Source organism: Marmota marmota, unplaced genomic scaffold (assembly GCF_001458135.2).
Source record: "Marmota marmota marmota unplaced genomic scaffold, marMar, whole genome shotgun sequence".
Taxonomy (NCBI): Eukaryota; Metazoa; Chordata; class Mammalia; order Rodentia; family Sciuridae; genus Marmota; species Marmota marmota.
Window position 1 is genome coordinate 39,396,430 of NW_025999900.1, and position 11,077 is coordinate 39,407,506.

General features: G+C 42.0%; 1 protein-coding gene across 6 annotated transcripts in view; it reads left to right on the top strand.

The window, feature by feature from the left end:
- Positions 1–2,030: 2,030 nt before the first annotated feature.
- The window catches only part of Rgs6 (regulator of G protein signaling 6), a 579,659-nt gene continuing 570,612 nt past the window's right edge, over positions 2,031–11,077 (top strand). For 3 of the 6 annotated variants that reach the window (XM_048798911.1, XM_048798916.1, XM_048798915.1), the window contains exon 1: positions 2,750–2,881. The gene's annotated coding sequence lies outside the window, so the exon portion shown is untranslated. Of the gene's footprint in view, positions 2,184–2,749; positions 2,882–3,064; positions 3,197–3,233; positions 3,405–11,077 lie in introns of those variants that run through there. The other 3 variants (XM_048798913.1, XM_048798914.1, XM_048798912.1) reach the window with 3 other exon arrangements.

Below are 11,077 nucleotides of genomic sequence, written 5' to 3' on the forward strand. Positions count from 1 at the left end.
ATGGGAGGAAGAGAAAATATGGAGGTTTGAGGAAAAAGGAGCATCAGCTGTAAATGTCACAAGTGCACAGTCCTGGGAAATGGGCCACCTGGTACCCAAGCTCATTATCTTCCCCCAATAAACTGCCATGTATATGCATCAAAGGCACTGACACTAGCAATCTTTTTCTCCTTCGCCTGTCAATACAGTTATTAAAACTACACTGCCACTCATTTTCGTTCTTTTTTTCAATTTGTCACCCAGTCTAAGAGGTCCACCACCATCAATTCTATCACACACTTTCTTATAGCTCCTTGTCTGATAATGAAGTAGGCAAAAGATTCAGGACTTACTTAAAAATGTATTTCATTTTATACTTCAGATGAATTTCAGAAAAGATTCTTTTGCAAGTGGCTTGCCATTAATAATTGCTGGGTGGATGGATGAAAAGTTGAATTGAATTGAATTATTGTATATATTCGCAAATTACTACTTTCAGATCAAATCGTATTTTCAGTACAGCTAACAGTGAGTTGATTGTTAAAGGAAACTCATAGTGAACACTTTTGAAAAGTGAAGATGAGTTTTTCTATTTTCTTTTTTTAGTAAGGAGAACAATTCTACCATAATGTATCTTTATTAACCTTTTATTTTGAAATAATGTTAGATTACAAAAATCTTGCAAAAGTAGCTCAAAGAGCTCCTTTATGTCTCCATTTAAGTGTCAACATTCCTGAGCTCACAGAGAGTAAGCTGAAAAGGTGGTGTCCTTGTGTTTGTCAGTTTTCCCTTACTGTGACAAAATACTGGAGATAAACAACTTAAAGGGAAGGAAAGATTGATTTTGGTTCATGGTCTCAGTCCATTGTCGGTTCGCCTATTGCTTTGGGCCTGTACATCATGGCAGGAACCCCAGGACAGAGGAGGAGTATTTACTTCATCATCAGGAACACAGAAAGGGGCCAGGTCTGGCATTCAAGGGAATGCCCCAGTGACCTAATTTCTTTCCACTAGGTCCCATCTTCTCAAGGGCCCACACCTCCCAATAGTGCCAGGGAATGGAGACCAAATTTCCAATACATGGGCCTATGGACACATTCCAGATCCAAACGATGGCACTCTTTGACCCCTTCATACTTTAGAGTGTGCTTCCTGAAAGCAAACCGACAGCCGCCGACACTCTCCTGAATGACTAGAGAACGATCTCTACATCAGAAAAGTAACATGGATCTAATTTAATCCTTCTTATTTAGAGACTCTATTGAAACTGCGCTGATTATGCCATTAATGTCATCAACAGGTCTTGGATCCCATTCAAGATCACCAGCTGCATTTAGTTGCCTTGTTACGTTACTCACAGAACAACCTTTACTTTCCTGGTCTTGACATTTTTAAAAGAGGACAGGCCACTTACCTGACTTTCTCTCCATTTGCATTTGTCTGATGTTTTCTCATGACTCATATTTATGCATAAGAAGCAGTGACCAAAGATGCATGGTGAAAAGGAAACTTTCAACCTCTGCAAACTTATGAATGAAGAAAATCCAGTTCACCCATTCTTAAAGGCAGTTAGGTCTCCCCACCCCACACATAATACAACTTAAAAAAATTCTTGATACTGATAACATTGATGTTGCACCCAGATCCCCTGGTTACCATTTGGTACCAATAATCTTGTCGCACCTCCATCCACAGCTTCCTACATCTTCAAACATCATATTCCAAAACTCCCACATTGAAGAAAATGGTCAACTCAAGTTATCCTTCCTCACTTTGTCTTCAACTTTTTGTCTTATTTCCCAAAATAGCTGTATAAGCATTCTCAGAAGCCCTTTTGCAGTATTTTAAGATAAGGACAAACACAAAAACACTCCAAAGACAGCGTGTGGTGTAAATGTTGAATAAATAAAAATGACGAGGTTAGTAACAATATCACTGATGATCACTGTGGCCCATCTTAATTTAGAGGGCGCCAGCTACACGTCAGTGAGGGATTCAAATGCTACCCCGGCACAACACCCAGGCCAGAAATCCCTAAGATCACCTTGACGCCACTAAACTTTCCCTACCAGGACAGCTAAAACTGACGAAAGGGATCTTCGCCTGGTTGAATCAGTCTCTCAGTTTTCTGAGTGCCAGGAATCTCCAGATTTGCTTTTCCTCTGGTGAACTCCGGTCAGCACCTTCCGCGGCTCTGGAAACAGGTGAGCCGAGCGGCGGCGCCCTTGGGACGCGCTCAGGTGCCTCTGCCCCGCCCCAGCCGCCCGCCTCTCCTTGCACGGTGCGGACCGGGACCCAGGTGCCGGCGCCCAGGTGCGCAGGGCTCGGGGCTGCAGCTCCGCCCGGCACCCGACAGCGGGCGCCGCTGCAGCAGCTCGCCGGCGGCAGAGCGGAGCGGCTTCGGCGAGTTGGGGCAGCTCCTCGCGCTCGGCCCTGCTCGGCGGCCAGAGCTCCGCCGGGCGCCGGGTTCCCACAGCTGCGGGAGCCGGCGGGCGCCGAGGGGGCGGACCCACCTCCGCGCAGCCCGCCGGCCCCGGGCGGGCAGAGGCAGGCGAAGCGCGAGTGCGGGAGAGCGCGGAGAGCCAGGCCCGCCCGGAGCGCGCTGGAGACACCCCGAGCGCCCCGCGTCCTGGCACCATGCGACCCGCCGCGCCTCCTCGCGGGCCCGGGGCTTCTCTGTCCGCTCGCTGAGCCCCTGCGCTCGCCACCACGGAAAGTCGAAAAGAGGAGGCGAGACATTGGAGGGCAGCGCGCAGACGGACTAGACTTCCCCTCCGCCCCCAGGAGGTTGCGGGTTCCCGGTTCCCTGGGCTTCTCTAGCTTTATCATGACCCTGGCGCAAGCTTGGCTTTAAGAGAAATTGAGAAGCGAAGAGAGTCAAGGCAATTCTTTGGTTGCTAAGGTAATTGTAGTTGTGACTGGAAACAAATGGGGGAAAAGATGGTTTGAAACAGCACCCCTCCACACACACACACACACACACCCATTCATATGTGTTGATTTCATCTCCTGGGTGTGGGTGCTTGTCCATTTCAGATGCGTGACAGGTGCCGGTGTGTGTCTGCAGTTTGGGACTGTGGAAGACGAGCTTACATAAGTGGTTAGACAAGCTGGCGAGCGGACTTGTGTGGGATGGGTGCAGGTCTGCATATAAATCATGTTCCTGGGTTTCTGGGTGTGAAGCGCTCACCGACCAGGACGAGGGTGCAGAGCGAAGGTGCTTATAGGTTCTTCCAAGTCGTCCGATTTTGTCATCCCAGGCAGGGCAATTTGCCTCAAAAGCGGACCTTCATTAACTTTTTCTCTGACTAAGCTCGCCCCTTTGTGATTTGGAAGAGAAGGCGGCGAGTCTCCGTGGTGAGGTGTGGAAGGCAGGGGCGGGTGGTGCGTTCTGTTATTTGGGACCTGCCTTAGGAAAGGAAAAGGTAGGTATTCTCTCTGAGAGGATGTCAAGTAAATTGATTATGTGTAGAGACCCTGTTTACAGTCATTGTTAGGCTGCATAAAAAGTGGCCCAGTGAGATGGGGAAAGTGACCCAGAAAACTGAATTTTGTTCAGAATGAAAGCTGCTGTATTTTGGGTTTTAATTTGATGGAGTAGGAACATTATTTTCTTTCATTGAGACGAGTGGCATTTCTATACTACAAATTGAAGATATTTTGAATCTTGGTGTTGGCTTGGAATTGTTCCCTCAGCGTTTATCAATGCTTAGGAATAGGATCTTCAGGTAAGTTCTGATCAATACCTTTTAGCAGCTCCAAAGTAAAACTGTAAAAATCATCAGGATGAGGTAAAACCCAACAGTGGACCTTCTCTCTCCAGAGAGAATGAGAAATAGATGAATGAGCTTGTATCAGAATGGCATTAGAGAATGGGCTACAAGTTTGTGCATGATCTGTCAAAAATTGTTAGACTGAAATGAAATAGTTAAGGTTTAGCTCCGTATGTTGACAAGATGACTTTTCTAGAATAATTTTCATATGGAATGGGAACTGGGCTGTTGGTGGGAAACCTTCCAAGTTGTACAGTCTTTATTCTCATTCTTCATTTTTAAATTTTGCAATGCGAAGGACTACCCTGCAAAAGAAAGTAGAGGATTGAGGGAATTCAGAGATTTATTTTTAGAGAGACACCTTTGTAAACCAAAGCTTGTTTGCTGAACCAGCAAAACCAGGAACACACATTCTTTTTGAGTTCTCTGTTATTCTTAAGGTTAATTGTTGTGTAAATATGGTGACCTCATGGACTATAAACTATCTGGAGAGAGTTTACCCTCAATAACTCGTCCTTTCCTAAAAGAGTCTGCAAATTCTAGAAATGTCAACAATTGCAGGGTATTTTGATGAAGGAGATGGCTACTGGTGTTTCCTTTCCTATATTCATTCCATTGGCTCTTAACTTTACTTCCTGTTTCCTTTTAGAAATTTCAATTAACATTCACTGTATTTGTACTGCTGAGAGTTTCAGTAAAACAATGTTAGTCTTTTTTTTGAGGCAATCAATTTATCTTATCCAGTGAAAAATTCCAAAAATGAAAATGCTTTTGTGAAAGAAATGTTTCTTCAGCTGAGTCCAACTTATTTATCTGTGATTTGTGGATGAAATAGCCAACTAAATATATTTTAAGTGAGCAAACATTTCTTGAAATGGAAAAACATAAAAGATATTTTGGATGTTGGAATTTGCCAGAAATTTTGAATGTCTTATTGTCCCCCAGGGACTGAATTTTATGTGAAAGTAGGATCATTTTGTTTCTTATCTCTCCGATCTTCTCCCATGCATTTTATCCCCTGAACTCTGAAGACTTTGCCAAGAATTGTTGAACATTTCATTTTGTGCCAGGGGTTAAGCATCAGAGAGATATGAATAAGGAGCCATGTGTCACATAAACGCTTTTGAAAAGGGATGTGCTCTGAGATCTCAGTACTGGGATTATTTTTTTTTTCCTTTAGCTTCAGTTAGTTTGTCTTAATTCTTAGTGCTTTGAACCTAGAAATGCATTTAACCTCTTTATTTTGAGGGCTAGCTGGAAGGAATCTATTTACTGAATTTCATCTTCACTGTAACGTATGGCATGATATAAATAATTACTACATACACATTATCCTGCTGTATGGAAAGAAACAGAAATACAAAATAAATCTGCATATTGAGTGATATGGCTATAACATTTCCAAAAGCATTTTTCCTTCTTTTTCTTTTCCTGAATATAAAAGTAGTATCTTGGTATTGGGAAAAATTCAGGAAAATACAAAGGAAAAAAAAAAAGAGAAAGATTATCTGTAATTCCCACAGATAATGAACCATCATTAACATTTCTTTGAATTGTACATTCTTTTAGATATTAGTCACATCTTCATTGTATTTCTACCCTTCCCCTACAGAATCTTCAAATCTTATAAATAGAACTTGGATATATATTAAAGGTTTGGGAAATTACTTCTAGTTTACTGGATGATTTTGATAGATCACCTTTTAATTTTTATTAGTGGCCCTATTTCAAAGAGTACTAATTCTCTTTCTCTACTCTTTGAAAATCAGTGTTTGCCTTTTTGGGGCTAGTTTATACATGGGGCTCCCCATCAGATTTACACAGTGAAGCATCAGAAAAGAAGTAGAAAGAGCAGTTGCCATTTGGGTGGGAGACCTGAGTTTTGATTGCAATTTTGTCATCAGTTTCTCATGTGGCCCTGAGACCCCTGTTTCCTCAAAAGGACAAAGATACTTCATGATTTGGCTCCATAAGCTCATGATAGATGTGTTGCTTTGACATTTGATGAGGGTGATCTTTGCAGAGGGCTTATTCAGACAGACAATTGACCTGGAGTGGGGCCCAAGAGTTTACATTTCTAACCAGTCTGCAGATGATGCTGATCCTGCTGACCTGGGTACCACATAGAACTAGAGAAGAAATTCCTTGGAGCTAAAAATCCTGTTTCACTTGTTTTTTTATTTTTTATTTTTGCATCCATCTATCACATGCCCAGCAATGCACCTGCCAATAGGTATTCAGGAAACATTTATTGAATCAGTATCAATTTTTTCCCCCATGGGGAAAACTTTTTGAACTAGTCAAGAGAATAATCATCCAGAATTTGGGACCATAATGTCTGTATAATAAGAGTAATTATCAGTCATGAAACCCAGTTCTTTAAACTGCATGGAGAGCAAAAATGCTTACAAGTAGACAGTTAAAATGGACATTAAACCTATTGAGTTAGGTTAAATAACTAGGAGTACCTGCTTGAGTTGTCACAAACCACAAAGCACACCAAATGCTTCTCAGTTGCCTCTCTGAGACCTATGAGAGGCAATTCATTTTTTTGCCACATAGAGTTGGCCTTCCATACATGGGTTTTGCATCTGTCCATTCAACCAACTGCAAATCAAAAATATTCAGAAAAAAATTGAATTTGTATTAAACATGTACCACCTTTTTCTTTTATCATTATTCCCTAAACAATATAATATAACTACTATGTATATAACATTTGTATCAGTACCACTATCATAGAGATGATTTGGAGTGTAGGAAAGAATGCGTGTTGGTTAGATGCAAGTATACCATTTTGTATAAGGGATGTGAGCATCCAGGATTTTGATATCTTGGGGATCCTAGAACTCATTCCCCACAGATTCGCTTACCAAAGGGTGGCTGTAGCAGGGGAAGTACCCTGATAATGACCCTAACTACTGAAACAGTCAGTAAAGCAAGCAATGATACCCCTGCTGTCATCCCACCCAAAAAAAGGCAAAACAATGGTTATTAGAGCTCCATGGCCATTCTGTAAGATTGAGTAAACTAAGACACAGAGAAACAAATTAACCTTCGTAAATACACCAGGCTAGTAAGTGGCAGCATGAGAAATCAGAACCAGGCCTTCCAGATCAGAAATGGGGGTAGGGGGCTTTCTTTACCATGTCCCTCTACTGACATTGAGCAAGCATTTGATAGCTAGGAGATCTCAGCTGGCCAAAATGCCTCAGAATTTTTGATCATCTTGTGGGGATACATTTTGAATAAAAAAATTAATCTTTTTTTGTACTTATTTCTTTTGGGGGGGGGTTTGTATTTATTTCTTAGATTCATAGGGTAGGGAAAATATTCACTTGTATGCATGGAAATTTAAAAAATGCAAATACTTGACTATGGACAAATTAGATGCTCCTTTAACCATTGCTATTAAAATGAGTTATAGGGACTGTCTTGGCTTCTATAAATACTTTGGTAAAACCTTCAAAGGAAAAGCCACTTTCACGTTTGTCCATAGTTGAGTTTTGTTACTTACTAGTATCTCCCTCCTGCAAAGACTGTTTTCTTGCCCAAGTGGAAGTGCTCATTATACAGACTCTGCTGAGATGAGGTGTTCTATGAGGATGTCAGCTAGTGGAGGCCTCCTTTGGAAATACCTGGGACACCTCTGACCCTGTAGCCCAGAGCTCAGACAGTACCACTATCATTTGCTCTTAAAGAAGCACCACAGGCATCTAAAAATCCTATTCATCATGTTTCTGACATCAACTTTCTCATCTGTAAAATAAGAATAAAAACTCTGCCTCTTGAGTAGGTGTTACTGTGAGGACTTGCTGTCAGTCTAGCATTTGAAGAACTCCAAGTCCCTCTGAGAGAATCCTGCTCCACGGTTTTAAAACTGGGTTTTGAGGAGGCTTGTAGGAAGCAAGTGGCCTAGACATTTAAAAGGAGAGGGCCAAATAGGGCAGGTCTCCTTTGCAATAGGCAAAGATGCTACATAAGCCTGAGGGTCATTAATACCAGAAGGAAGAGAAGAGACAACAAGGAGACTCTGCTACCTTGATACTTCTTGAGCCAGATTATGACCACACCTGGAGCAAGTCCATGTTCTTTTTTTCCTTTTCTCTATATCCTTGGCATTTCTTATGATGCTTGGCGGGTAGTAGGAGTTTGGTAAATGTTGACTGAGTTATTGATGTTCAGAGTGGAGGTGGGGGAAGAAATGGGAGGAAGGAGGGGTTAGTGTTGGTGTGGAATAAGACCAGTATGGGTTAAGCATGCAGCAAAGGGCTTGGTCATGGATGCAGAGTATGAATGGTTAAAAGTCATTTCTTGCTTGATTTTACCTGGCTAGATCCGGGTCCATGATATAGTGAGATCCTCATTCTCATTTGTAATTATTCACGAATTGTGCCTCCCTCACTGGGCTGTGGTCTATTTGTCTGCTTTTTTTTTTTTTTGGTCCTAATTTGATCACCATCTCCAGTACAAGGCTACACACATACTAAATGCTTGATTAAAAATTAGTTACTTATGCAAAAGCTGCACAGCCTACAAAGCAGTGGATCTGTCATATAGTGGTGGACCGATCTTACAAAACAAAAACCGGCTTCTGTACAGCTTTTGTAGATCAAAGCCTTTCACAGGAGTTAGGGAGCATTTTCCCCATTTTACAGGTGAGAAAACTGAATGTGAGAAAGAGGTTTGGCCATTTGCTGCAGGTTAGATAGTTACCAAATGAAGAAACCAGCATTTAAACTTGGATCTTATCTGATCCCAAAGTCCTGAGTCTCTCTGAAATATCACAAGGTAGGGAATAAAGAGAGACAGCTTCCATCGTCTTGGAGAGATGATAGAAATGAATAGAAAATCAAAAAGAAAGGCTGGTAAGTGATTGGGAAAAAATGCATGGAGCAAATAAACGATAAGGCCAGGAGGGTGCCTTTCCATTCAGAGAGAGAATATGTCAGATCTGGAAGAGAAAAGCTTTAGGAAATAGGAAGAGAGAGAGAGAGAGAGAGAGAGAGAGAGAGAGAGAGAGAGAGAGAGAGAGAGAGAGAGNCTGGAAGAGAAAAGCTTTAGGAAATAGGAAGAGAGAGAGAGAGAGAGAGAGAGAGAGAGAGAGAATGCCAAGATCATCATTATTTTTTTAGGTGAGAAGTGTTAATAATAATTGGTTATTAAGCCAATTGTTTACTTCCAGAGTAAGAATTGACATAATGGGCTGGGGATGTAGCTTCGTGGTAGGACTTGCCTAGAATACAGGGGACTGACCCTGGGATCAATTTCCAGCATTAACAACAATAACAACCAAACAGACAAACAAAAAACCCCAAATGCAACGTTCAAAGTCATCCCAGACGACTCTAACCTCCTGCCCCTGTTCATTGCTCTGTCTCTCCCAGCTCTTTCTCTGCAGAACTTCACCACCAGGACTTTGTATTATCATCTTCATTTACATATTGTCTGTCTCCTTCCTCTAGTATGCACATTCCAGCAGAGCAGGTATTCTGTTTTATTCCCTCCTATAACTTCAGCATCTGTTGCAGATTCTGGTTTACAGTAATTGAGAATGATTTGTGGAGTCAAGGAAGGAAGAAAAAAGCATTAGGAGATGAATTACAATCTCAAGTCCTTAATAGGACCAGTTAGGTGAAGCAAATGGGAGAAACAAGTGTAGTTTCTGTCACAAGAGTAACTTACATTGTAATTTTCTTTTAACATCCTTTGTGTTAAATATGTAGAAAGTTTTATTCTCAGAAAGAAAAACATTTATACCCATTTTTTTTTCTTGAAACATGGGCCCTCTGACACCTGTTCTAAAGAGACATGGGTGTCCAATAACACTTCCTTTTTTCCTAACAATTACCCATGTGTGATGATGAATGGCAACTTCGGCTGGACCCCAGGTCTGGGAGGGCATTAGGGATGGGTGAGGACTGAGTATGTGGCCTCGTATTGGAGACAGTGATAAAATTATGACAGAAACAGGGCTGCTCAGAAAGGCTTGTTATTGTCATATCTAAATCCATTTTTAATCATTAATTAATTCTAATTAGAAAAACATAATGTTGATCTGCACTGACCAATCCAAGAGAAACACTTGAGCTGACTGCATTTTATCTGTGTGACCTCTCTAGAAAAATAGGCCACAATTAAAAAAAAAAATCCAATGTATTTCTCTCCTAAACTGCTACGTAAGTGCTACCACATTCAGATTCCAAACCAAGCAGGAAGACGCCCTCATTCTGCTGACCATACATCCTAATACAAAGACTGATTCAGCAGCTGGTCAAAATAGAAAGGACGCCTTCACAAAGAATAAGTGTATTGATTATATTTTGTTTTTTTTTTTTAAGGGGAAGGTACTTTCATTTTCAGTACAACAGGTAGTGTAGGGACTTACCTGCTGGCGTTTGCCCATAGCCAGGGGTACGTGACATGAGAAAAAAGTAGATTAGCAGTATTGATCTGCATTCTTCCCAGATGCAGAATAGAATAGTGCTGAGAAATTTGGTTGCTCTGGGGGAACTACTGAAAGAGTATATCTGAAGACAGTCTCTGGAATGCATGATCGGCTCTTCACAGGCGTGGGGAGGTTCCCCATCCCAGGTCACAGTTAGCCTATGATCTGTGCTGTTTTTCTCTGCTCCTTGTCCCGCTTGTCCACATCAGATCATAAAGTCTCACAACCAAAGACCCTTTTCTAGATGATGGTTAATCAGATAGGGCTCTTGTGTTCTGGAAGCTTGCAGTTTTGTGGGAGATAAAAGGGAAACAGCCTGGTAAGGAAGGCATATGTAAATGGAATGAGGAAGATTCCTTCCCACTGAGAACTTTCTCCAGAGGTGTTGAGTGAATGATCTGGACCTTGGAGGACTGTCAGGTGTGGGGCCTACGGGGATGGGGTCAGGGACTGGGGTGGCAGGAGTGCACTTGAGGCATTTCAGTGCAAATAAAAGGATAGGAGTGATAACGTACAAGCAGTGTGCAGAGAATACTTGGTACACCCTGCAGAGGGTCAGATCCTTAAAAACCTTTCTGGCAGAAGTCTGCACTGAGGAACTTAAAACTTGAGTAAAAACAGGGATAGGGGAAGTCTTGGTTGAAGGCAAAAGTGTCTAATAAGTACTTGTTGTTTCCTGAAAGTAAGAATGAGAAAACAAAGGTAGATGATGAGTGGCACTTCCTCCCCTGGATTGGTGGGATATGCCACAGTGAATCTCATGGCTTCTTGTTTCCTGGATCCCACTCCCATGCATGAAATTGCTTGCTGGTGGTTTTGTTTACAGCCAAGGCACAATTCCCAGTACATATGCATGCCCCCCCCCCCCCCCCCCCCC